The sequence below is a fragment of the Macaca nemestrina genome, chromosome 12 (genome assembly GCF_043159975.1).
Source record: "Macaca nemestrina isolate mMacNem1 chromosome 12, mMacNem.hap1, whole genome shotgun sequence".
NCBI lineage: Eukaryota > Metazoa > Chordata > Mammalia > Primates > Cercopithecidae > Macaca > Macaca nemestrina.
The window spans coordinates 94,502,128-94,529,595 of record NC_092136.1 but is presented as its reverse complement, the minus strand read 5'-3'; the positions used below and the strand labels follow the sequence as shown (position 1 = coordinate 94,529,595).

At 40.7% G+C, this 27,468-nt stretch overlaps 3 long non-coding RNA genes across 5 annotated transcripts in view; 1 reads left to right on the top strand and 2 right to left on the bottom strand.

Moving 5' to 3' along the window:
* LOC105484331 (uncharacterized) overlaps positions 1 to 27,468 on the top strand; it is a 167,535-nt gene that overhangs the window by 87,550 nt on the left and 52,517 nt on the right. The window lies entirely within an intron of this gene.
* LOC139357569 (uncharacterized) lies at positions 2,734 to 6,897 on the bottom strand. The gene is made up of 3 exons (XR_011611002.1): positions 6,765 to 6,897; positions 5,960 to 6,088; positions 2,734 to 2,866 (listed from the first exon to the last, which is right to left on the bottom strand). It is a non-coding gene; the product is annotated as an uncharacterized lncRNA (long non-coding RNA).
* Positions 6,896 to 27,208, bottom strand: LOC139357570 (uncharacterized). The gene is made up of 3 exons (XR_011611003.1): positions 27,080 to 27,208; positions 7,649 to 7,710; positions 6,896 to 7,007 (listed from the first exon to the last, which is right to left on the bottom strand). It is a non-coding gene; the product is annotated as an uncharacterized lncRNA (long non-coding RNA).

The window sequence follows — 27,468 nt, the reverse complement described above, 5'->3', positions numbered from 1 at the left end:
TGTTTTAACTTGGTGAAGGCTTTCCTCATTTCCGGGGTCCATTCCATTAGCTCATTTTCAGGCCCCCTTGTTGCTTCATATAGGGGCTTTACTATGAGCCCAGAATTTGGTACTCATATTCTCCAAAGCCCGGCCATCCGGTGCACGTGGCCAAACCACATATAGCTTGCACTCCTTCTGGGGATATTTGCCGGGTTCCGGGTGTTAAGACATATCCTAAATAGTGGACCCATTGGAGGGTAGTCTGAGCCTTCTTTTTGGACACTTTGTATCCTCTGTCTGCCAGGAAATTCAAAGTTTTTATAGTATTTTGGTCAGAAACCTCCTGGGTTGGGCTACACACAAGGTCATCCCTGTACTGAAGAATACCTTCGTTTTCTAACTGGAAATCCCTCAGATCCTTCTCTAAAGCTAGGGCAAAGAAGTGGGGGCTATCCCAAAAGCCCTGAGAAAGCACTGTCCAAGTGTATTGTTTTTCTCTGGTATTAGGATTTTCCCATTCAAAAGCAAAAAGGTATTGGGGCTCAAGGCCAGAGGAATGGAGAAGAAAGGTCTAGGACTAAGAACCATTTTGCATACCCTGGCACCTGAGCCAGGAGAGCATATGGATCTGCCACCAATGGGTGGATGGGGATAATAGCCTCATTCATTATTCTGAGGTTCTGTACTAGCTGGTATTCCTGCAAAGGCTTTAGAACAGGTAAGATGGGGATATTGCAGAGAGAACTGCAGGGTTTTAAGAGCCTATGGGTGAGTAATATCTCAACTATGGGTGCTAGACCTTTGCTTGCTTCCTGCTCAACTGGGTATTGTTTTCGATTGAGAAAATAGCTGGGGTCTTTAAGCTGTATTTTGACTAGCACTGCTGTTTTAGCCTTCCCTGGTTTTCCAGTATACCATGCCAGCGGGTTAACCTGTTTATTGACATGGTCTGGGACATTGCCTTATTTCTTACTATTAGCAATTTCACTAGGTGATGTTTAAATTGTAGTAGTATCACTATTTTCACCATAATATCTCTTCCCAACAGGGGGACTGGGCAGCTTGGTACTACTAAAAATCCTGTTGGAAGATTTGTTTCTCAAATTGACAAACTAAAGGAGTAAGAATCTTATTTGTGGTTTCCCTTCCATCCCATATCACTCATGGACCGGGAGGAAAGTTTGCCTGCATAAGCTGTTAGTACAGAGCAATTCACCTCGGTATCATATAAAAACTGAATATGGGTGCCCATGATGTCCAGAGTTACCCAGGGTTCCTCAGTAGTAATTACAATGTTCCTAGACGGGGCAGTGAGGAAGGCCCCGGGCCCCTTCAGTCTTCATCTGATTCCTCCTTGTGCACTACCAGAGTTTTGACTGACTGAGCCCCTTAGTGGGAGCAAGGGCAGTCAATTCTCCAGTGCCAGGGGTCCCAACTGGTGCTTTCGCATTGACGGCAGGGGACTGGCGGGGACTTAGTGCATTCCTGTGCGCAATCCCGCTTTTCTTGCATTTGAAGCAAGAGCATTTGCTAGCATTATCCTTATGGCCCTTTGAGTTTCCCTTGGACAATCTTTGTGCATTAAGGGCATCACCAATGATGGCTAACATAATTTTGGCTTGCCGTTTTTCTTTACTCTGTTTCCCTTCTCCCTCCTCCAGGTCACAATTGTTATACACCATGAAGGCAGTATCAAGAAGCTGATTTTGGTTAGTTTGTGGCCCCATGTGTAGCTTTTGCAGCTTATGTCTAATGTCTGGTGTGGATTGGCTAACGAAACGTTGTGCCGTTAATATCTTGCCTTCAGGAGAGGAAGGGTCCAGATTAGTATACTTTTTAAAGGCTTCCCCAGCCTGCCATAAAACACAGCTAGGTTTTCCTCCCTGCCTTGTGTAATCTGCCTTACTTTATCATAATTTACTGCCTTATTCCCTTTCTCATTCTTCCAAGGGCCTCAAGAAATTTAACCCAGTTGTTCCTTCCTGCGGGGGTTTCGTAGTCTCAATTAGGATCCCTAGTGGGAACTGTGGCTGAGCCTGGGTGACTGCCCTGAGGGTTTGGGGTGAATAATTCATCCACTTCTCAGAGGGCAGCCTCAAAGACTGTTCCTTTTCCCAGGAGGTGCAACAGGTTGCTAGAATGAATTGAACCTCTCTCCATGAGAGATCAAAGGCTAAGGCCAAAGTTTGGAGCCCATCTGCAAACTTCCCGGAATCCTCAGAATAGTTTCCTAGCTTTTCCTTACATTGTTGTATATCAGTTATAGAGAAGAGGACCCACACTAGGATTGACCCCTCAGCCCCTGCGATTTCCCTGAGAGGCAGCAGGGCTGGAGGGAGAGTGGAATACGGTGTCCCCCTCCGAGTGTGAGGGGGACTTAGTTGGGTTCCCCATGTTTGCTCCTGGGTTTCAGCCTCAGGAGCACTTGGCGAGGGGTTATATGGGGACAGTTGCTGCTCACTCTGAGACACAGGTATCCCCTGTAAAAGGGGGTCCATCTATAATATCTAGTTCTGCCCCAGAACTTTCCTTCAGGGGATGGGTTCTGGGAGTTTCCTAGATTCTTAGGTCTTTGTATCGGGTCATGAAGGCCTGTACATATGGGACTTCTGACCATTTGCCCTGCCTCTTGCAAAATAGGTCTAGATACAGGATGGTATCATAATTAAGGCTACCATTGACTGCCCATTGTTCCGGATTGGGCAGCTCATAATTGGGTCACACAGTATTGTGGTAAAAAAATCATACGCCTTCTCTTTAGGTTGTCAAGGTCAAATTCATCCCAGTGGTGGAGGATGTAGCCAGGCAGTGAATCCGGTGGAATAGATAGGAAGTTGTCCACAGTGACACCAGGTAGAATAGATGGGAAGTTGCCCATAGTGGTCTGGAAAAGAGAAGAAGATTTTGAAAAGTGGAGGGTTTATTAGGTGACCCAAATTTTACCCGGGGCTTTCCCCATGGAAAAATTATGGCCCAGCCTGGGCTCCAGGGCGGCTTTCCCCCTTGAGGGCCTGACTTAGTCTGTTGCACGTCTCCAACCTTAGACGGGTGCAGGCACCACTTTGGAATGGTTCCCTCCTCCACAGAGGACCTACTGTGAACTTTTCCTTGAGGATTTCCTATCCCACTTAAAGCAACCTTTTAACTCTCTAAATTTGGGCAGTAAACCCACACATCAGTTCCTGCATAAATCCCCTTTGTTAATTTCCCTCCTTAATTCTCACGGACAATTTATGACGTATCTGAACCCTCTATCTTGTCCTTAGACAGCTGAGCGGGGGAAGGGAAGGATTTGGCATGAGGAAAGAAGGTTTAAGTTGTCTGAAACATGTGTGAGTTCACCCTGGATGAGCTGCCACAGCAATTGCGTCATATGTTGGGATGAGGAACTCTAAGCGGAGAGGTAGAAAAGAATCTTTCCCACTTCTGTGCAGGGCAGCCATCCCTTTTCGTTCCTTGGCCTTCAGAAGGCACCGGAGACTGGCCCTGGCCAGCTGTCCTCAGTTACCTGGGAGCTACTAGGAAACGGTCGCCGAAAGACCGAAACAGGAAAAAGGAAAATAACTCAATAAAAGGGAGAAAGGAACAGGACTCAGAAAAATGAAACCAAGGAAAAGGTCCCTCACCCAAGCCGGGCAGTGGTGGTCGGGCGCATCACAAGGAAACCTTTCAGTTTCACGCTCTCCGATGGCCCTGGCTGGAAACTTGCAGTTGTCTCCGTGTTTAGGTGCTGACCACGGAGGGTCCCAAGTTGGAAAGGAAAAAGAGAGAAAAAAAGATGTCCCTGTATGTAAAAGGGGAAAGAAAAATAAATCCCAAACTGTGGGCCTACCTTGTCTCTAGGCTGGCTTGCCAAAATGTATGTTACCAGTCAAAGGTGTCCGGGTTCTTGGCATCTCAAAGAACTGGACAAAAATGCACAAATGAAGCAAGGAAAGCAAAAGCAGGGATTTATTGAGAATAAAAGTACATGCCACAGTGTGGGAGCAGCCCAATCATAGAGGCTTAAGAGCCCCACTTACAGAATTTTCTGGGGTTTCAATGCTCTAGAGGTTTCCCGTTGGTTACTTGGCAAATATTCTGTGTAAATGAAGCTAATAGAGTGGAGTCACAGTCATTTACTCAGAATGTGCCCCACTGTCAATGGAGAGGATGTTACTTGGTGTGTGATCTATGTAAATGGAGAGGATGAAAGTGAAGTTACAAAGTGGAAACGGCATGAATGGAGAGGACGAAGGGCAGTTACAAAACCATTCACATTCCTGTCATTGCTGAGGTGCTTTCGTTTGATTTAGTTCTAGGAAGTCTGTGTGGATTGGCTTTATGTTCCCTGCCTCCAGGCCCTATTCTCCTGCCTCAGTAGAGTCCTTAAATCTCTCAGGGTGGGTCTACTCAGGCTAAGTTTGTCTGGAAGCTATTTCTCAAGCTTATTTTTTGGTTGTTGTTGAAAACTCATTGAGTTATTTATTTTATTTATTCATATATTTATTTTTTGAGACACAGTCTTGCTCTGTCACCCAGGTTGGAGTGCAGTGGCGCAATCTCGACTCATTGCAACCTCCGCCTTCTTGGTTTAAGTGATTCTCCTGCCTCAGCCTCCTGAGTAGCTGGGATTACAGATCCCCACCACCATGCCTGGCTAATTTTTGTATTTTTAGTAGAGACAGGGTTTCACCACGTTGGCCAGGCTGGTCTCGAACTTCTGACCTCAGGTGATCCACCTGCCTTGGCCTCCAAAAGTTCTGGGATTACACACGTGAGCCACCATGCCCGGCCAAGTTATTTATTTTAGAATAGGACAAATGACTTCTGCTTTGCTGATAAATATCAGAGCAGTAATCGCACACAGCCTGAAGCTGCCATATTTTATTCTGACCCACTTCATAACAACTCTTAATTGCTCAGAAAAAAAGTATTCTTCCTTATTTATTCTGAACTGGCTTTTAGGGGTTGCATTTGGACAGGGGAAGAGTAGATCTTATCATTTAGACCCTGCCAGCCCTGCCAGACAGCAATTCTTGTTTATGAGAGCACTTACCTTCTCCAGCCTCCCTTGCAACTCAGCCAAGCTAGATCTAAGGAGCTTCCTTCCTAGATGAACTTCCTTCCTAGGTCTTTGCTTTTATGTCTCACCTACTAGTCTCTATGTTTGTATCTTAACGCCTCTTTAAGTCTCTCACATCACCTTACAAAATGATTAGTGCATTGTAGATTCAACAAATATTTAACTTTTTTGAAAATCCAGTTACTTGTTTTATGAGCCTCCAATTGCAAACTGAAATTATCTTCTCCACTATTGCTAATAACAGTGAAGAATTTTTCATTCAACACCAAGGAGTCAAAAAATACCTAAAAACATTTTTCCTTGCATATAATATATTGACAACATTGTCTCTCACACCTGTTAAATGTTTTTCCTCTGTGCCAAGTACTATGCTAGCCTTGAATGTATGTCTTACTTTTTATAATAACCTGTGAGGTAGAGGTTTTTTAAATTGCCATTGGTGACACAGAAAAAGCAATTTAGGATACTTATCTACATGCAGCTAATAAATGAGAGAAGCAGGATCTGAACCCAGCTCAGATTCCAAAGCCTGAGTATTTTCTACTACACCACTCTTCAACAGACAGGAGCTAAATGCCACTTAATTCCTGTCTTTCCAGTATGTCACTCTCAATAGTGCCTTGGCTCTGCTTACTTGGAAGCTGTGTCTCCCCTAGAATTTCGAGGAGAAAATGTAAGGACAATTGTTTTTTAATTCTAAATAATTCTCTTATCACTGTCAACAGCCGCAGTCTTGGTGTTCAGAAGCTATGGTAAGACCAGTGGAGTTAACATCAAGACAGGAGTTTGAGCATCTTATGTAACATGACATTGACCCTTTTGTATAGTCTAAAAAGTTATTTATTTTTCCTTTCTGGGGAAAAGTTTGATGTCTTCCTCAAAGAGTCTGACCATCAAGGTGAAATATTTTACCTGCTTTCCTGATGTGTGAATCCATCACAATGGGATATTTGAAGAGTTTTTATGAGATTATGTTGAGACTTGGCTGATCTTCCTTTGTGTTCCAGCTACTGTGTAGAAGGGCCCGGTTTTGTCCTTGTTCTGCAAGAAGGAAAGCAAACACAAGAAGCCAAGCCTGGGGGATAACAAACACCCGTGGGAGGATGGAAATCTGTGACCCCTCCTCCCTCACCACCACCATATCCAACCTGCCATGAGGCCCCCCTGGTTCCCCAAATCCTCACTGCCATTACATTCACCATTATCCTTTGCTGGGACTGTTGCAGCAGCTCCTGATTTATCGCCCACTTTCTACCCTTATCTTCCTCTGCCTCCTGCATCTTTCCTAAACAGCAGCCAGTGTGATATTTAAAAAAATACAAATCTAAGTATGATACTTTTCTGGTTAAAAGCCTTCAAGGCTTCACATTACTTTTCAAATCATGGCAAACAATTTTAAGCAGAGCTTTAAGGCAGTTCCTTTTCTGGCCCCTGCCTGCCTCCCTAGCCTCATCTTGCTCCATTTCTCCTTTTTCCACCCTACGATCACATTAACAGATTTTTCTCTTCCACAAAAGTGCCAAGCTATTCCCTGCATCTGGAATGCTCTCCCTGCTGCCACTCTCCTGGATAATAACTTTTGTATTTCAGATCTTAGTTTACATGGATGTGACTACCTCAGAGAGACTTTCTCAACTCTCCAAACTTGGTTAGAGATCCCTCTACTAAACCATTGTAGAAACCTGCGTCTCTCCTTCATAATCTCATTTTAACTCACTTGTTATTTCTCTGGTTGTCTACTTGATGGTTCAGGACCATGCCTGACCTGTTCACTCCCACGTCCCCAGGAGCCGGCACCGCATCTGGCACCTAGAAGGTGCTCAGCAAGTCTTTGGAAAGGAATGAATGAGCCAGGACTTGCTGTGAGGAAGGACCTGGCTTCCAGCCGTAGTTCTGCCACTTACTAAGTTGTGTAATCTTACGAAGGTCATTTAACTTATCTGGACCTCAATTTCTTCATCTGTAAAACAGGAATGATGACAACTGCTTTTCTTCCAGGGCTGTTGAGAGACCCACAGGATAAATAGAGCTTAAAGCAAGTTGGAAGCTGTAGACCATTATGCAGATGCCACATATTATTACTTCTTTACAATTGGGTTGGTTACTAGAGGACTCACCAGCCCCAGCACCCAGATCTCATGCCTCCTAGCCTTCATGGTTTCCAGACACATTCTGAATAGCCAGGGACCGGCTGGTGCTGACAACTTGGTGGATTCTGGCCAATCGAGGAGGGAGCTGAATGAAGGGATGTGGGCAGGGAGCCACAGTTCTTCCTGCAAAAGCAGAATCTTTGCCTAATTTCCCCATGAGAGCCCTACGTCCATGAAGAAATGAAGAGAATCACATCAGTAAGTCTCACACTTGAGTTTTGTGTCAGAGCAGGTACAACTTCAAAACTGCTTCTGCCCTCAGGACCAGACATTTCCTAAACACCCCCCTCCTCCACTTCTCTTCTCACCACTGCCTGTGGCTGAGGCATTCTTAATGACAAGCCATCTAGTCCATGATAATCAGCTGAGGAGTGATTCTCATTAGATTTCAGGGAAGGAAAAGGCTCAGGCCATGGCTGAAGGATGGAAAAGAAGAAGAAATATAGCTGACCTGGCCTCTTAGAGTCCATCTTGACAAGCAGATTGGAGTCATGACAGCTCAGACCTGAAATGCTGGTTGTTATTTAAAGGAGAGAGGTGGGAAGAGGGGGTTAGAATAAAAAACAACACAGCCATTTGTTGCATAACAAATTACCAAAAATTAATAGCTTAAAACTTAAAACAGCTCCCATAGACCAGGTCCACGTTCAGTGTCTCACAGACTATAATCAGGGAGGGTCAAGCGTCCCATCTGAGGCTCGAGGAGGCAAGGGGCGGGGATGGGGGGGCGGTGAGGTTGTCTTCCAAGCACATGTGGTCGTTGTCAGAATTGATTTCCTTGCAGCTGTAGAACTCAAGCATCTTGCCTCTTCAAGGCTAACAGGAAAGAGTGAGTCTCTGACTCTAGGCTTACTTCTTTCTTACTTGACAGTCTCCAAGAACTCACCTGATTAGGTCAGACCCACCCAGGAATATCTCCCTTTTCATTAACTTCACGTCAACTGCAGGATTTCTTCACCTTTACTATATTCTACTTTTCAGAAGCAAGTTATATATCCCTCCCACAACTGAATGGGAGAGGATGACACAAAGGTGTGGATACCAGGCAAAGAAATCATAGAGGCCATTTAAAAACTCTACCTACTACATCCTCCGTTTGCTGAGCTCCATGTGTGTGTTGCAGGACTTTCTCCTTAGTTCAGCTAAAGACGGGGTCCTTGTCAAACACCCATGAAATACTAGGCTTGCAGACACTTTGAAGGGTGAGAAAAATGGTATTTATTGGGCGAAAAGGAAAAAAAAAAAGGAGAAACAGACTCTCCAGAAAGCCAGAGTCCTGCTGGTGCACTTCCTGCCCGGCAAACTGAATCCCAGGTTCCACCCAGGAAGAAGGCGGCAGGCTCCTCCCCACTGGAAACCGCGCGAACCTCTCAAGGCTCCACCCCAGCGTGCATTCCTCCCAGTGTGCAGGTCAGTCGGAGGACTTCCTACCTGGCTGTCTCGTGTGTGTGTGTGTGTGTGTGTGTGTGTGTGTGTGTGTGTGTGTGTGTAACAGAAACAACCATGCCATCTCATCCCATTGTCTCTGGTAGAATCAGTATCTCTCTCTCTCTTTCTTGCCTCCATTCCCAGTTCTAAATTCTTAGAGAAGGAATCTTGGGCGGTCTGCTCATCTGTAGAGTAGTTGTCTGTAGCCAGAGAGAACAGGATGCATGCTACAAGCATGGCTGCTGGGAATCCACCCATGGTGATCATGTAGAGAAGGGAGGATAGGGTCCCAAGAGATGTCCACTGCATGGTGTCAGGCTTTGTCATTAGTGGCCAGTACGTGCATATGCCACATCATCTGGTACACAACTGAGCAGTAAGGCCTTTTGATGAACAGTGGAGGGGGCGGAATGAGACATGTGTAACAGTGTTCCACAGTTAGTACCATGTGCTGCATAAACCAGGGACTTGCTTCCAGCCGGAAGTGATGCTTCCTGTCAAAATCAGTTTACAACTATGTTCCCATCACCCCAGCACTTAGAAGAAGGCCGATCCCACAGAAAGAATTCAGCAGCTGCAGAGAATGAGGATATAGGCACACAGGGCCCAATTTAGAGACACAGCCCTGCAGCATCTCACAAACTTTTTTTAGAAATGGCTGAGAAAGAGCTGCTTTGAGCAAGAAGTGAAAGTAAAGAAGGACTGGGTAATCAAAAGCCCGGAAGAAGGAAGGGAATGTTCCAGCACAGACTGTAATGCTCATGTTCTGCTAAGAAGAAAGTGAGACACAAAAATGGCCCCAGACAGGGCGAGTTATTAAACCTCAGATGCTGCTTAAGAGCTCTTACCAATTCTTTCTTATGAGGAACTGGCTTCCAGATTTCTCGTGTGTCTTATAGTTGCTTTATGCAAGTGTGTACAGGGAGGTATAAACTGGGTGTGATTCTCACCCCAGGATGTGGTTGCTTACCAACCAATCCTTCTGCAGTCTTCACATAGTTCAAAGCCAAAGGATCATTTCCAACACTGACATATTTGTGTAATCCTCAAGGGAAAGGAAAAGGCCAACCCAAGGCAAAGTGTTATTTGCTCACATCACTTAAGGAATTTTTTCAAAATTCTAGAGATTAGCCGGTAAGTCTATAAAATTCAAAAGGAACTACTATATTAAAGTAGGGTTGTCATCGCTTCTCCTTGTGGTTATTGTCTCCCTGTCCCCTGGCTCCAAGTGCATTGCATCATGACAGGAAACTGTCACTCTTTTCAATATTGGCTGTTCTGACTTGATATTGTACTGCATGGTGAATTGATGCTGTTGGGAGACAGGTATGTGGAGCATTTTAAGCCACGAAGGTATGTGAACTAAATCCACAATTCGCCTCTTAGGAACAACTACCTGAGGATAGGGTTCTTTCAGAAAACATAAGCTCTGGTGACAAATTCACTCAACAGATTGCTGCACCGTGTTTTAGAAAATGCTTCAAGAGGTAGCAAAATAATTCATGTGAGGATTTATGAAGATGTACTTCAACCTTGATTTGGGAAGAGGTGAGAGAGATGATGTCCACTTATCACGGTTCACCCATGCAAACTTTCTTGTACTCCTACTGTGTCATCCAGTCACTGAGCAAAGTCCTGGGCACACTTCATTAAACACAGTACCTGCTCTTGAAGAACTCACAGTCTCACAGGAGAGAAGTGTGTGTAAACTAATGGTTAAAATACATCACAGCCTTAGGTGTTGTAGAGAGGAATGGGCAAAGCGTTATTAGATCATAGAAGGAGTGACTAGCCATGCTTCTTCCAGACTCAGCTTGGGAATCCTCCCAGTACCACGGCTGTGCTCTCCTGCTCTCTGCTCACTTTCCACATGACTTTGGTACTTTCTGTTCCTGTGTCTCTCTCCCCAACAAGGCTTCAAGCCAGGGTTTCTCAGCTTTGGCATTATTGACATTTTGGGTCAAAGTTTTGATGGTAGGAAGGGGTAGCCGTCTTGTGCATTATCCCTGACCTCCACCCAGGATCCCTGCCCTCTGTGCGCCAGTAATACACACACACACACCAGATACACACAACACACACACAACACACACGGACACAGACACAGATACACACACACACACCCCACACTGTTAATGGCAATAAAAAGTCTTTGCCAAATGTCCCCAAGGCAGCAAAATCATCGCGGTTGAAAGTCCCTGCTTTAAGCTGTTCCAGGACAGCAATGACATTTTCTTTGTCTCTGAATCCCTGGTGCCCAGGACATTTCTGTCACTGTGAACCAAACAGAACATGGATTGGAGGAATGAGGGAAGCCTTAAATAAGAGAACTATCTGATTCAAAGGATAAAGAGGAATCATCTAGCTCAGCACTCTCCTATAGAACTTTCTGTGATGATGGAAATGTTCTATGTCTGCACTTTCCAATACAGTAGCCACTACATGTGGCCTTTGAGTACTTGAAATGTATGACTGAGGAACTGGATTTATTTCAATTACTTTAAATGTAGCCTTCAAAGGCCACATGTGATTAGAGCCTCCATTTTAGATAGCACAGCTCAAGCACTGAGTGGGTTGGCCCAGGGTAAGCACTACTCATCAAATGCAAGTTTGGGTTTCAATAGATTCCCAGATGATTCAAATATATATTTACACTTCCAGTTTTTCTGACCATTATCCAAGCCTAAAGCAATATATTTTGGAATAAATTGAATATTCCTATGCTTCATTCTAAAGAGATATTAAAAGAGGCTGATGCTACCCATTGTAAAGCAACCAGGGATGCCCTTATTGAGGGGCTCGAAGATAGATGCTGATGAAATTCTTAGAATCACCCCATTTATTTAAAAGCAGCCCATCTGACTATCTAAGCTTCCATGCATTTATCTAAATAATGGATATTCAGGGCTTACCAGGTGCTATTGTTCAATGAGATCACAAAGATATGCAAAACAGCCAGAGAGAAAAATGTAGAAAAAACTATACTGCATTGTTAGAAGAGCAGGAATGGAGTTGTGTGTGGTACAGGGAGGACAAACGGAAAGGAGATTCTAAGTGCCTGAGATGGGCAGAGAAGGCTTGACAGCAGAGCTGACACTGAGCTGAGCTTTAAGTGAGAATTAGCTGAGTCAGTTTCCTAAACTTTTCTGAACAGCCACCAGACACACACACAAAAATCACCTGGACGCCTGTTAAAAAATAAATTCTCAAGCTTCTTCCCTGGAAATTCTTAGTATAGAACTTAGAGTTTTGCAGTTTTAGCAAGCATCCCAGGCAAATATAGGAAATGAGTGTTAGGAGAATGGGACCCATAATTCCCGTGTGCTGATAGAAACAAGGTCTTGATAATGTTTCTGGTAGCTAAAATGTATCAGTATATCACATTTGTCGTATATTAGAAGGCAGGAATTTGAAAAATAAAAGAATGAAAGAGAAACAAAAGCTACCCCTACTTCTACCGTGTAGACCTAATATTGATATTTTTGAGAAATATTCTGCTTGTCTTTTTGTGTACACTCACACACACTCGCACAAAATTGGAAGAATACTATACCTATTCCGTTTTTTACATACACTTTTTTATCTTACAATAATTTTAGATTTAAAGAAAAGTTACAAAGATAGGACAAAGAATTCGCATATACCCTACACCCAGTTTTCCCTATTATTAATGTCTTACATTAGTACGGTGCCTTTGTAACAGTTAATGTACTACTATTTATGTTATTGTTATCAAAAATCCATACCTCATTCAGATTTCCTGAATTATTATCCATTGCTCTTTTCCTATTCCAAGATTGGATCCAAGATATCTTATTATATTTAATTATCACGTCTCCCTAGGCCTATCTTGGCTGTGACAGTTTCTCAGTCTTTTCTTGTTTTTCTTGACCTTGACAGTTTCGGGGAGTACTGGTCAGGTGTTTTGTAGACTTTCCTTAAGCTGATATTTTTCTGATATTTTCTCATGGTTAGATTGGAGTTGTCAGTTTTTGTTTCAATTATAATTTTAAGTTTGGTAAAATTTTAAATTACACAAAAAAATAAAAGAATAATAAGACAAAGATGCAAATATCATCAACCCAGTATTGACAGTTATCGTTTTTGTATTTGATTCATTAAAAAAAAAAACTAATGAGATTATAGTCAAATTGCCTTTATTGAGCATCCTTACCTATAATTCACAACCCTCCCTGCCTCATAGATGCAACCATTGTCATGAATTTAGTGTGCAATCTTCCATTTCCATTTTTTCCTTTTATATACGTGTACACATACACCTCTAAAACCAGGGAAATATGTGGTATTTATATGTATTTTAATTTTTGTCCATGAATGACATTGTAATCACATCAGACCAGCTGGTTCAACTTTTATGTGACAAAGTTGTGAGTTGTTTTTCGGTTGCCATCGACCCCCAGGTTAAAGGGTACATAATCTGAGCATGCCGAGATAAACCAAATGCACAACCACACAGAGAACCTAAATGCTGGGATGGAGGAGCAGGACTGAATTAAGAAGCAGCGGACACCACATGGCAGGATCCAGCCAGAGCATGGTCCTGGCCTCACCTCACCACCAGATTCAACCAGATCATGCCTTATTACCCATTTTAAAATCTGACCCACCCCCAGCTCAGGGAGACAGATTTGAGCATTTCCTCCTCTCATGTGGCCAGTGGACTTGCAATAAACCTTTCTCACAGCAAAAACCCAGTGCTTTGGTGTTGGCTTTCCACTGCATGTGGACAAACAGACCCCATTTGGTTTCAGTGACAGCATCGTGTACCCATCATTCTTTAACTTGATTTTTTTTTCCCTTAACTTTTTTTTTTTTGATAACTATTCATGTAGGTCTACATAGTCTGAGCCAGTTCATTTCTTTTCATTGCTATATGGTATTCTATAGTATGCCTACAGTATAGTTTATCCATTTCCTTCTTATAGACAGGTGCAAGAAATTCTCTAAAGTACAAACCTCAAGGTAGAAATGCTGGTTTGTAGGATATGGGCTTCCAGATATGATTGAACCAGTTCATGCTCCTAGTGCAATATTTAAGAGTTTGTTTCTCTGCATTCTCAACAACAGTTATTGCTGATAGATAGTTTAATTTTTTCCAAACTTATAAGAGTGAAATGAAATCTCATTGGTATTTTATTTTTAATTTGCCTTATTACTACTGGTGAAGTTGAGTATCATCTTAGATATTTGCTAGTGAATTACTCTTGGGCCCTTTTGCTACCGGGTGTTTTTGTCTGTTTTTATCACTAACAAATGTTTTTTGGTTTTTGTTTTTGCATATTTGGGTTAACCATCCTTCTCCTGTTGTATGTGCTACACATATACTGTTTTAGCCTACAGTTTGTCTTTTAGCATTACTACTGTCTCATTTGTCATTCAGAAGTTTACATTTTGACAAAGTCATCAGTCTTTTCCTGTATAATTTATACTTTTTTCTATATTGCTTAAGAAATTTTCCCCTATTGTAATATCTTAAAGATATTCCCTATATTCTAGTTGTTGCAATTTTTTTTTGTCATGTTTAAGTCTTTAAGCTACATAAAGTCTCTTTTTGTTTTTCATGTGAGCTGGGGGTCTAATTTTCTTTCTACATGAAGCCCAGCTATCCCAGCATCTTTTATTAAATAGTTCATACTTTCTTTTTTTTTTTTTTTTTTTTGAGGGAGTCTTGCTCTGTTGCCCAGGCTGGATTGCAGTGGCGCAATCTTGGCTCACTGCAAGCTCCACCTCCCAGGTTCACACCTTTCTTCTGCCTCCGCCTCCCGAGTAGCTGGGACTACAGGCACCCGCCACCATGCCCGGCTAAGTTTTTGTATTTTTAGTAGAGACGGAGTTTCACCATGTTAGCCAGGATGGTCTCGATCTCCTGACCTCATGATTCACCCACCCCAGCCTCCCAAAGTGCTGGGATTACAGGCGCGAGCCACCGCGCCCAGCCTAGTTCATCCTTTCAACTGTAACGCCAGTTCTACTAAATGACAGGTTCATATATGCAGTGATTTGTTTCTGGGATTTTAATCTGTTCACCTGAGCTTTTATCTATGACTCAACCAAAACCACAGTTTTACTTAATTAGCTTCATAATAAACTCTGATACCCAGTAGAATAAGCAACCCTTTCTTGTTATTCTTTTTTGGAGATGTATCAGATATTTTTGGACTTTTGTTCTGCCAAATAAATTTTAAAACATTTATAAAATTTTATGGGAAACCATGTTAGGATTTATATTGGAATTGCATTGAAATTATAGATGCATTTGGGGGAGGATTGCCATCTTTACCATATTGAATCTTCCTGTTCATGAGCACAGTTCACCTGTCCATTTATTAAGACCTTCTTATATGTTCTTCAATCAAGTTTTGAAATTTCCTTAGCAAAAAAATTTTTACGAATGTTTTGTTTTATTTACGCTTAGGCTTCCAATTATTTTTATTGGTAAATTAGATTTTTTTCAAGTTCTGTGGAAATACTGGGTTGTTGGGAATGCTATTGATTTTTGAAGGCAGTTTTATATGATTTAACTGTTGAATAATTTTATTAGTTCTGAAGGATCTCTTAGATTTTATAGACACCATACCATGAAGACATAATGATAATTTTCTCTCTTTTTTTATTGCTGTATCTCCATTGCTTTATTGGCTAGAATCTCTAGCATAGTATTAATAATAGCTGTGATAAAGGATATCTTTGACTTGTTTCTGACTTTCTGGGAAAAACTTCTAAACACTTAGTCGATGATACATAATAAAATTTGTTATATAATGTAGGTTTTTGTGAGATGTCTTTTTTTATGCCAAAGATAATCAAGTTTCCTATTATTTATACTTTGTTAGAAATTGTCTTTTTACATCACAAATGAGCACTAAACTTTTCTGAATTCTTGATCTGTACCTGTTACAGTAATTATATGGATTGGCTTTTAATCTGCTATGTGGTAAATTACATTGATACATTTTCTAAAGTTAAACCTGTGCATTCCTGGAATAAACCATGCTTAGTCTTATTTAAAACCTATTTTTCTATGCTGCTAAACTGAATTTCCTAATGTTCTACTTAGTTTTTTTTATATTGATGTTTACAAGTGACTTGGCATGTAGTTTTCTTTTTTATACTGTCTTTACTGGTTTTGGAATTAAATTATATTGTCTCATAAAATAAGTTGAATGGCTTTGGCTTTGTCTGTTATCTGGAACAGCTTGTATAAGATGGGAATTATCTGTTCTTTTTTTTTTTTTTTTTTTTTTTTGAGACGGAGTCTTGCTCTGCCGCCCAGGTTGGAGTACAGTGGCCGGATCTCAGCTCACTGCAAGCTCCGCCTCCCAGGTTTATGCCATTCTCCTGCCTCAGTCTCCTGAGTAGCTGGGACTACAGGTGCCTGCCACCTCGCCCGGCTAGTTTTTTGTATTTTTAGTAGAGACGGGGTTTCACCGTGTTAGCCAGGATGGTCTCGATCTCCTGACCTCGTGATCCGCCCGTCTCGGCCTCCCAAAGTGCTGGGATTACAGGCTTGAGCCACCGCGCCCGGCCAATTATCTGTTCTTTGACTATAGTAAAACAGCTGCAAATCTCTCTGGCTCTGTTTTCTTTTGAGGAAGGTCATTGTTGACTACTGATGTAATCTCTTGTTATTTTGTTATTTGCAATAGGATACACCTATACTATGTCAGGCTTCCTTCTAATTAAGCATTTCTACAATTACTACTAATCTAATCAATACAACAGTCTTATAAGCTGGGTAAAATTATTATTACTATTTTTCATTTGAGGAAACTGAGGCAAAGAAGCAGAGCCAAAACTGAACCGAGGCAGTAAGAGTTCTGGTTGTAGAATCTATGCTATTAACTACCGCACTATAGTAAGTTTTTCTATTTTCTCTTGGGCAATTTTTGTTAATTTACATATTTCTAGAAAATTATACCTTCATTTAAAATTTTTAAAATTATCGGCGTAAGGGTGTCATAGTATTCACATGATATTTTGAAGTCTTTACTGCACCTTTTTTTTTTATTCCTAACATTGTTTTATTTGTGCCTTCTCTTTTTCAAGTCATGAATCTCGCTAAAACCGTTCTGAGTTTTTACCCTTAGAAAACCAGATTTTAGTTATAAGAGGCCTAGGATTTGCTATAAAATAATAAAGAAGAGTGCTGAGAGTATATATGAAGATTGGTCATAGTATGGTAATTACTGAAACAGTGTAAATTGGGTTCGTTGTACTGTTCTCTACTTTTATCCATATTTGAAAATTTCTACAAAAAAACTAAACAAAAAAAATCAGATTTTGTTCCTTTTCCCATAATTTCTCTTGGGTTTTAAAATTCGTATTATTTTTCATTGATATATTATTGTTATGTCCTTTTTTTCCCTTTGGGTTTTTTCCTATTGGTCTGTAGCATCTTTCAGTTAGTTGCTTGGTTAAATAATTTTCAGTCTTCTTTTGTTTTCTAGTATGCACATTTAACAATGCAAATTTCCTTGTAAATATCAGTTTAACTTTACCCTACAAGTTTTTTATTATTTAATGTTCTTTTCTCATTTTAAAAAATGTCCAGTGTGATTTATTTGAAGCCATAAACTTTTTCCTTCAATGTGTCTATATAGTACCAATTATTTGGAATTTGTAGAAAATTGCTTTGTGCCCATTAAATCATGTTTGCTAACAGCTTTTTCAAATCTACGTAATTTCTAATCATCATGTCTTTTTGGCCAATTTGTAAGTCATACATATTAAAGTCTCCCTGTTTACTTGTGGATTTAAAAAGTTGGTAAGTTTCTCTTTGTAATTCTTGCAGTTTTACTTTTGTGTTTCAAAGCTATAGTTAAAACATGTGCAATAATTCATGATTGCTATATTTTCTGGGGCTTTGTTTTTGCTACCTTTATAAATATATAATGTCCTTACTTTCACCCTTAAATTCAATTTTGTTTGATACTGCTATCCCAGCTTTATTTTAGCTGTTAATTCAAAGTACAGTCATCCCTGGAATATGTGTAGAATTGGTTCCAGGACCCCCACATATTCTGAAATCCAAGCATACTCAAGTCTCACAGTTGGCCCTGCAGAATCTGTGAATACAAAAAGTTGGCCCTCTGTATACATAGGCTTCACATCCTGAGAATACTGTATCTTCAGTCTGCGTTTGTTTGAAATAATTTGCATATAAGTGGATCCATACAACTCAAAAAAGTTGTTTGATGCTCAACTGTATATCTTTTCCTATTTTTTTACTTACAAACTTTCTATGTTTTTCATTTTAGGTGAGTCTCTTATATACAATATATAGATTTTTAGATTCACTCTCAGTCTCCAATAATAAGTGAAATTAATATTTTACATTTATTAACATTGATTATATTTGTAAGTGTGTATCTATCATCTTATTTGGTATTTTCTATTTATCATATTCTTTTTTCTTTGCTCCTCCTCTTCTCTTTTCTTTTCCTCTATTGAATTGATAGCATCCTGTTAAATCAAATAAGCAGTCCATTAGCCTGAGGCTGTCTGTGTACTTCGAGTTCCTGTGTAAGAAACCACAACCTAACTACAGTTGACTCTTGAGCAGCAAGGGTTTGAACTGAGTGGGTCCAATTAAACATGGATTTTCTTCCACTTCCGCCACTCCTGAGAAAACACCACCAACCCCTCCTCTTCCTTCCTTCTCAGCCTACTCAGCATGAAGATGACAAGGATAAAGAGCTTATAATGATCCACTTCCACTTTATGAACAGTAACCATATTTTTCTCTTCCTTATGATTTTCTTAACATTTTCTCTTCTCTAGCTTACTTTATTGTAAGAATACAGTATATAGTACATATAGCAAACAACATACATGTTAAAAGACTTTGTTATTCGTAAGGCTTCTGGTCAAGAGTAGGCTGTTAGTTAACTTTTGGGGGAGTCACAATTTATATGGGAACTTTCAATTGTGTGAGAAGTTCAAGCTCCAAACCTCACATTTTTCAGGGGTCAACTGTATATTTTTGTAATAAATATAGCAGAGTATCAGCCAATCGTAAGCAGCTGAGCTTCAGCCAATCACAGCTAATCATGAGTCAGCTCATGCCAGATAAGGCAAAAGCCTAGCTGATCAGGTGATTTCTCAACTTTGCTTCCATATTTGGCCTATAAAACCTGGCTGCTTACACTGCTGGGTGGAGCTCTGTGAATCTCTTCTGGTTCTGAGTGCTGCCAGATACATTCTTTGTTCAAACAAACTTTGTTACAGTTAATTTGTCTAAAGTTATTCTTTCAACAATCCTTATCCTCTTTTTTTCCTTTCACTGAATTCAAAGTTATAGATAATGTCTTTATTCTTTTAGAAAATAATCACATACATATTTAACTTTATTATATTCTAATCAAATGTGAAATTAGAATCTCTAATCTCCTTTCTAACAACATAAAGACTTGAGCTCACTTTAGCTTCCCTATAAATGCTATCATCTTGCTTGTGTTATGTACTTGTATTGCCCATGCTGATTTCTAAATTTTCTTAACATGTAAAAAAATATATATATATATATATGTTTTTTTTTTTTGAGACAGAGCCTCACACTGTCGCCCAGGCTGGAGTACAGTGACCTGATCTCGGCTCACTGCAGCCTCCGCCTTCAGGGTTCATGCCATTCTCCTGCCTCAGCCTCATGAATAGCTGGGACTACAGGCACCCACCACCACGCCCAGCTAATTTTTTGTATTTTTAGTAGAGACGGAGTTTCACCATGTTAGCCAGGATGGTCCTGATCGCCTGACCTCGTGATCCGCCTGCCTCGGCCTCCCAAAGTGCTGGTATTACAGGCATGAGCCACTGCGCCCGGCCTGAAAAAATATTTTTTAAACAGCCAATACAATTTACATTTGCAACACATTTAGTGGTTTCTTTGCTCACCCATCCTTTATTCAATGGGTTTATTTTTTGTTCTACTACACTCTTTAGTAGTTCTTTCAGCAAGGGCTGTGCGCAGTAAACTCTTATTATATTTGAACTTTTAAATTTATCACTCACTCAGCTGCGCACAGTGGCTCATGCCTGTAATCCCAGCACTTTGAGAGGCCAAGGCGAGTGGATCACGAGGTCAGGAGATTGAGATCATCCTGGCTAACACCGTGAAACCCCGTCTCTACTAAAAATACAAAAAAAAAAAAAAAAAAAAAGCGGGGTGTGGTGGCGGGCACCTGTAGTCCCAGCTACTCAGGAGGCTGAGGCAGGAAAATGGCGTGAACCCGGGAGGCGGAGCTTGCAGTGAGCCGAGATTGTGCCACTGCACTCCAGCCTGGGTGACAGAGTAAGACTCTGCCTCAAAAAAAAAAAAAAAAATTTATCACTCACTTAGCTTCATATAAAGTTCTAGCTTCATTATTCTTTCCTCTCAGGACTTTAAAGATATTATTTCATTTTTTCTTATCTTTTCTTATAACGTTAAGCCTACAGTCAGTGTAATTTCTTCTTTGCAGGGAGTTGGCAAGTCTGCATTTCTTCCTTGAAATCTTAAGCTTTTCCCTTTATATTTGATGTTATGCAACGTTATTACAATGTATTAGGTATGAAAATTCTTATTTATTCTACTTGTGATTTTTTTTTTCATTGTAAGAATGTATGTTTCAATGTTGGAACACTTTTAAGCATTGTCTATTTAAGAATTGATTCCTATCTCATTCTTGGTATTTTCTCTATCAGGAACACCTACCAAATCTGTGGTGGGTGTCTACTTTTACACTCAATGTCTATCTACTGCATTCTAAGTGATTTCCTAAAGTCTGCCTTCCAATTTACTAATTTTCTGTTCATCTGTTTTTAGTTTACTGCTTAACAAATCTATTGAAATTTTTACTTCAAATATTTTTTCATTTTTAGAATTTCTACTTTCTTTTTTAGTCCACCAATTTTTTCTCCATAATTACTTCGAAAAAATAGGTTAGATTCTCACTTTACACTAAAATGTAATATAGATAGGTTTACAAAGTTAAATGAAATTAAAACAATAAATAATTAATATTTCTCAAATCTAAGACTCCGTCTCAAAAAAAAAAGACTCCGTCTCAAAAAAAAAAAAAAAGAAAAATAATTATTAAAGTGTTGACAGTATATACTTCTGTGTAGCAGCTGTGTTGGTGATATTTTTCTATGTCTCTTTACACTTTTCTATGCCTTTCAAATATTCCATAATATACATCTATTCTTTTTATAATTTTAAAGTCAATGATTTTTTGAAAAAAGCTTTCCCAATAAATTGGAAAGATATTGATTTCAGTCATAAATTCTTCAGTCCTCCTCATCCTCTGTCCCTTCAAATAAGTCCTTTCCTTATCTTCCAGTAGGAGCTGTTGGATCATTCTTGGCCAGTGGCCCTGGGTCAGATGAAAGTGCAACATACAGGTTAACAGTGCAACATACAGCTTTTGATAACAGCTCTTAAAAGTTGTTTACATTTCATGTCTGATATCTTGAAGTGTGTTAGAAAGATTTAAGGGTAAATTTTCCTAAAGGAAATTGTTAACTCAAAACCCAGTGATATGGTTTGGCTGTGTCCCCACCCAAATCTTATCTTGAATTGCAATGTATTGTGAGAGAGACCCAGCGGGGGTAATTGAATCATGGGTACAAGTCTTTCCCATGCTGTTGTTGTGACAATGAATGAGTCTCATGAGATCTGACAGTTATAAAAAGAGAAGTTCCCCTGCACAAGCTCTCTCTGCCTGCTGCCATCCATGTAAGACATGACTTGCTTCTCCTTGCCTTCCACCATGATTGTGAGGCCTCCCCAGCCACATGCAACTGTAAGTCCAGTTAAACCTCTTTCTTTTGTAAATTGCCCAGTCTCGAGTATGTCTTTATCAGCAGTGTGAAAATGGACTAATACAGTAAATTGGTATCAGAAGTGGGGTGCTATGAAAAGATACCCAAAAATGTGGAAGCAGCTTTGGAACTGGGTAACAGGCAGAGGTTGGAACAGTTTGGAAGGGTCAGAAGAAGAGAGGAAAATGTGAGAAGGTTTGGAACTCCCTAGAGACTTGTTGAATGGCTCTGCCCAAAATGCTGATAGCATATGGACAATAAGGTCCAGGCTGAGGTGGTCTCAGATGGAAATGAGGGACTTGTTGGGAACTACAGTAAAGGTGACTCTTGTTATGTTTTAGCAAAGAGACTGGTGGCATTTTCCCCTGCCCTTGAAATTTCTGGAACTTTGAACTTGAGATACATGATTTAGGGTATCTGGTGGAATAAATTTCTAAGCAGCAAAGCATTCAAGAGGTGACTTGGGTGCTGCTAAAGGCATTCAGTTTTGAAAGGAAGACAGAGAATAAACGTTTGAAAAATTTGCAGCTTGACAATGCAATAGAAAAGAAAATCCCGAGGGTGGTTCCAAGATAGCCAAATAGGAACAGCTCCAGTCTACAGCTCCCAGCGTGAGTGATGCAGGAGGCGGGTGATTTCTGCATTTCCGACTGAGGTACCGGGTTCATCTCACTGGGACTTGTTGGACAGTGGGTGCAGCCCACAGAGTGTGAGCTGAAGCAGGGTGGGGCATTGCCTCACCTGAGAAGTGCAAGGGGTTGGGGAATTCCCTTTCCTAGCCAAGGAAAGCTGTGACAGACGTTACCTGGAAAATCGGGACACTCCCACCCTAATACTGCACTTTCCCAGTGGTCTTAGCAAATGGCACACCAGGAGATTATATCCCACGCCTGGCTCGGAGGGCCCCACACCCAAAGAGCCTTGCTCACTGCTAACACAGTAGTCCGAGATCCAACTGCAAGGTGGCAGTGAGGCTGGGGAAGGGGCATCCACCATTGCTGGGGCTTGATTAGGTAAAAAAAGTGGCTGGGAAGCTCTTACTGGGTGGAGCCCACCACAGCTCAAGGAAGCCTGCCTGCCTCTGTAGACTCCACCTCTGGGGACAGGGCATAGCTGAACAAAAGGCAGCAGAAACTTCTGCAGACTTAAACGTCCCTGTCTGACAGCTTTGAAGAGAGTAGTGGTTCTCCCAGCACGGAGTTTGAGATCTGAGAATGGACAGACTGCCTCCTCATGTGGGTACCTGACCCCTGAGTAGCCTAACTGGGAGACTCCTCCTAGTAGGGGCCGACTGACACGTCATACACCCAGGTGCCCCTCTGAGATGAAGCTTCCAGAGGAAGGATCAGGCAGCAACATTTGCTGTTCTGCAGTATTCACTGTTCCATAGCCTCTGCTGGTGATACCCAGGCAAACAGGGTCTGGAGTGGACCTCCAGCAAACTCCAACAGACCTGCAGCTGAGGGTCCTATTAGAAGGAAAAGTAACAAACAGAAAGGACATCCACACAAAAACCCCATGTGTACGTCACCATTATCAAAGACCAAAGGTAGATAAAATGACAAAGATGGGAAGAAACCAGAGCAGAAAAACTGAAAATTCTAAAAATCAGAGTACCTGTTCTCCTCCAAAGGAACACAGCTCCTCGCCAGCAATGGAATAAACCTGGATGGAGAATGACTTTGATGAGTTGACAGAAGTAGGCTTCAGACAATCGGTAATAACAAACTTCTCTGAGTTAAAGGAGGATGTTTGAACCCATCACAAAGAAGCTAAAAACCTTGAAAAAAGATTAGATTATGGCCAACTAGAATAAACAGCATAGATAAGACCTTAAATGACTTGATGGAGCTGAAAACCATGGCATGAGAACTATGTGATGCATGCACAAGCTTCAGTAACCAATTCAATCAAGTGGAAGAAAGGGTATCAGTGATTGAAGATCAAATGAATGAAATGAAGCAAGAAGAGAAGCTTAGAGAAACAAGAGTAAAAAGAAATGAGCAAAGCCTCCAAGAAATATGGGACTATGTGAAAAGACCAAATCTACGTCTATTGGTGTACCTGAAAGTGATGGGGAGAATGGAACCAAGTTGGAAAACACTCTTCAGGATATTATCCAGGAGAACTTCCTGCACCTAGCAAGGCAGGCCAACATTCAAATTCAGGAAATACAGAGAATGCCACAAAGATACTCCTGGAGAAGAGCACTTCCAAGACACATAATTGTCAGATTCACCAAAGTTGAAATGAAGGAAAAAATGTTAAGGGCAGCCAGAGAGAATGGTCAGGTTACCCACAAAGGGAAGCCCATCAGACTAACAGTGGATCTCTTGGCAGAAACTCTACAAGCCAGAAGAGAGTGGGGGCCAATATTCGACACTCTAAAAGAAGAGAATTTTCAACTCAGAATTACATATCCAGCCAAACTAAGCTTCATAAGTGAAGGAGAAATAAAATCCTTTACAGACAAGCAAATGCTGAGAGATTTTGTCAACACCAGGCCTGCCTTTCAAGAACTCCTGAAGGAAGCACTAAACATGGAAAGGAACAACCAGTACCAGCCACTGCAAAAACATGCCGAATTGTTAAGACCATTGATGCTAGGAAGAAACTGCATCAACAAATGAGCAAAATAACCTGCTAACATCATAATGACAGGATCAAATTCACACATAACAATATTAACCTCAAATGTAAATGGGCTAAATGCTCCAATTAAAAGACACAGACTGGCAAATCGGATAAAGAGTCAAGACCCATCAGTGTGCTGTATTCAGGAGACCCATCTCACGTGCAGAGACACACATAGGCTCAAAATAAAGGGATGGAGGAAGATGTACCAAGCAAATGGAAAAAAAAAAAACAGCAAGGGTTGCAATCCTAGTCTCTGATAAAACAGACTTTAAACCAACAAAGATCAAAAGAGAAAAAGAAGGCCATTACATAATAGTAAAGGGATCAATTCAACAAGAAGAGCTAACTATCCTAAATATATATGCATCCAATACAGGAGCACCCAGATTCAAAAAGCAAGTCCTTAGAGACCTACAAAGAGACTTAGACTCCCACACAATAATAATGGGAGATTTTAACACCCCATTCTGTCAACGAGACAGAAAGTTAACAAGGATATCCAGGACTTGAACTCAGCTCTACACAAAGTGGACCTAATAGACATCTACAGAACTCTCCACCTCAAATCAACAGAATATACATTCTTCTCAGCACCACATTGCACTTATTGCAAAATTGACCACATGGTTGGAAGTAAAGCACTCCTCAGCAAATGCAAAGAGCAGAAATTATAACAAACTGTCTCTTAGACCACAGTGCAATCAAATTAGAACTGAGGATTAAGAAACTCAAAACTCACAACTACATGAAAACTGAGCAACTCGCTCCTAAATGACTACTGGGTATATAACAAAATGAAGGCAGAAATAAAGATATTCTTTAAAATCAATGAGAACAAAAACACAACATATCAGAATCTCTGGGACATATTTAAAGCAGTCTGTAGAGGGAAATTTATAGCACTAAATGCCCACAAGAGAAGGCAGGAAAGATCTAAAATCAACAACCTAACATCAAAATTAAAAGAACTAGAGAAGCAAGAGCAAACACATTCAAAAGTCAGCAGAAGGCAAGAAATAACTAAAATCAGATCAGAACTGAAGGAGATAGAGACACAAAAAACCCTTCAAAAAATCAATGAATCCAGGAGCTGGTTTTTTGGAAAGATCAACAAAATTGATAGACCCCTAGCAAGACTAATAAAGAAGAAAAGAGAGAAGAATCAAATAGACATAATAAAGAATGATAAAGGTGATATCACCACCAATCCCACAGACATACAAACCACCATCAGAGAATACTATAAACACCACTACGCAAATAAACTAGAAAATCTAGAAGAAATGGATAAATTCCTGGACACATACACCCTCCCAAAACTAAACCAGGAAGAAGTTGAATCCCTGAATAGACCAATAACAGGCTCTGCAATTGAGGCAATAATTAATAGTCTAACAACCAAAAACAGTCCAGGACCAGATAGATTCACAGCTGAATTCTACCAGAGGTACAAAGAGGAGCTTGTACCGTTCCTTCTGAAACTATTTCAATCAATAGAAAAAGAGGGAATCCTCCCTAACTCGTTTTATGAGGCCAGCATCATCCTGATACCAAAGCCTGACAGAGACACAACAAAAAAGAGAATTTTAGACCAATATCTCTGATGAACATTGATGCAAAAATCATCAATAAAATACTGGCAAACCGAATCCAATAGCACATCAAAAAGCATATCTACCACAATCAAGTCGGCTTCATCCCTGGGATGCAAGGCTGGTTCTACATACGCAAATCAATAAACGTAATCCATCATACAAACAGAACCAAAGATAAAAACCACATGATTATCTCAATAGATGCAGAAAAGGCCTTTGACAAAATTCAACAGCCCTTCATGCTAAAAACTCTCAATAAACTAGGTATTGACAGGATATATCTCAAAATAATAAGAGCTATTTATGGCAAACCCACAGCCAATATCATACTGAATGGGCAAAAACTGGAAGCATTCCCTTTGAAAACTGGCACAAGACAGGGATACCCTCTGTTACCACTCCTATTCAACATAGTGTTGGAAGTTCTGGCCAGGCAATCAGGCAGGAGAAAGAAATAAAGGGTATTCAATTAGGAAAAGAGGAAGTCAGATTGTCCCTGTTTGCAGATGACATGATTGTATATTTAGAAAGCCCCATCGTCTCAGCCCAAAATCTCCTCAAGCTGATAAGCAACTTCAGCAAAGTCTCAGGATACAAAATCAATATGCAAAAATCACAAGCATTCCTATACAGCAATAACAGATAAACAGAGAACCAAATCATGAGTGAACTCCCATTCACAGTTGCTTCAAAGAGAATAAAATACCTAGGAATCCAACTTACAAGGGATGTGAAGGGCCTCTTCAAGGAGAACTACAAACCACTGCTCAATGAAATAAAAAGAGGACAAACAAATGGAAGAACATTCCATGCTCATGGATAGGAAGCATTCAGAAGAGTTACTGGGAGAAACACCTGTGGTGAGAGGAAGTGGGAGTGACTAGGGAGGGCCTTAAGACCTCAGTGCTAATCTGAAATACATGAAAGGAGAGTGGGAAGGAAAGAGGATCAGTAGAAAAAGCTCAGATCTTTAGTGCAGTTCTTAGAAAACCTTGGTCAAGACAAAGTGGATTCCCCTACTGTATTAGTCCATTCTTAACACTATAAAGAACTACCTGAGACTGGGTAATTTATCAAGAAAAAGAAAAGAGATTTAATTGACTCACAGTTCCACATGGCTGGGGAGGCCTCAAAAAACTTACAATCATAGCAGAAGGTCAAAAAGGGGGCAAGCACATCTTCACATGGCAGCAGGAGACAGAGAGAGAGAAGGGGGAATTGCTACATATTTTCAAACAACCAGATATCATAAGAACTCACTCACTATCATGAAAACAGCAAGGGGGCATTCCACCCTCATGGTTTAATCACCTCTCACCAGGCCACTCCTCTAACACGTGGGGATTACAATTCAACATAAGCTTTGGGTGGGGACACAGAGCTAAACACAGTATATTACCTACCCGAAACTGTTTAATAGTGGAGTCCCACGTTGGGCAGAAACAACCCAGATCTGTTACCTCTCCTGTGCTCAGTAATGGGCTAGAAGCAGCCTGGGGAGGGCATGGTCTCAATATCACCACTGTGGTGGATCCTGAAGCTGTAGCATTTAGAGGCTGTCAGCCAACTATGCTCCTTGCAGAAGGTTCTTTTAAAGGATAATCTGATGAGCCACTCCACGGTGGCCACAGAAATGTATTTAAAGTATACTTTCTTCCAGAGTCTCTCCCTCTGCCCTCAAAATAAAAGAAAAACTACAAAATCTTTTCTATAAAATAGCAGGTGGTAGATTGTTTATTTCTAGAGACAATATTAAGCTTTCCCTTAAGTAGAATTATAGAATTCAGAATCT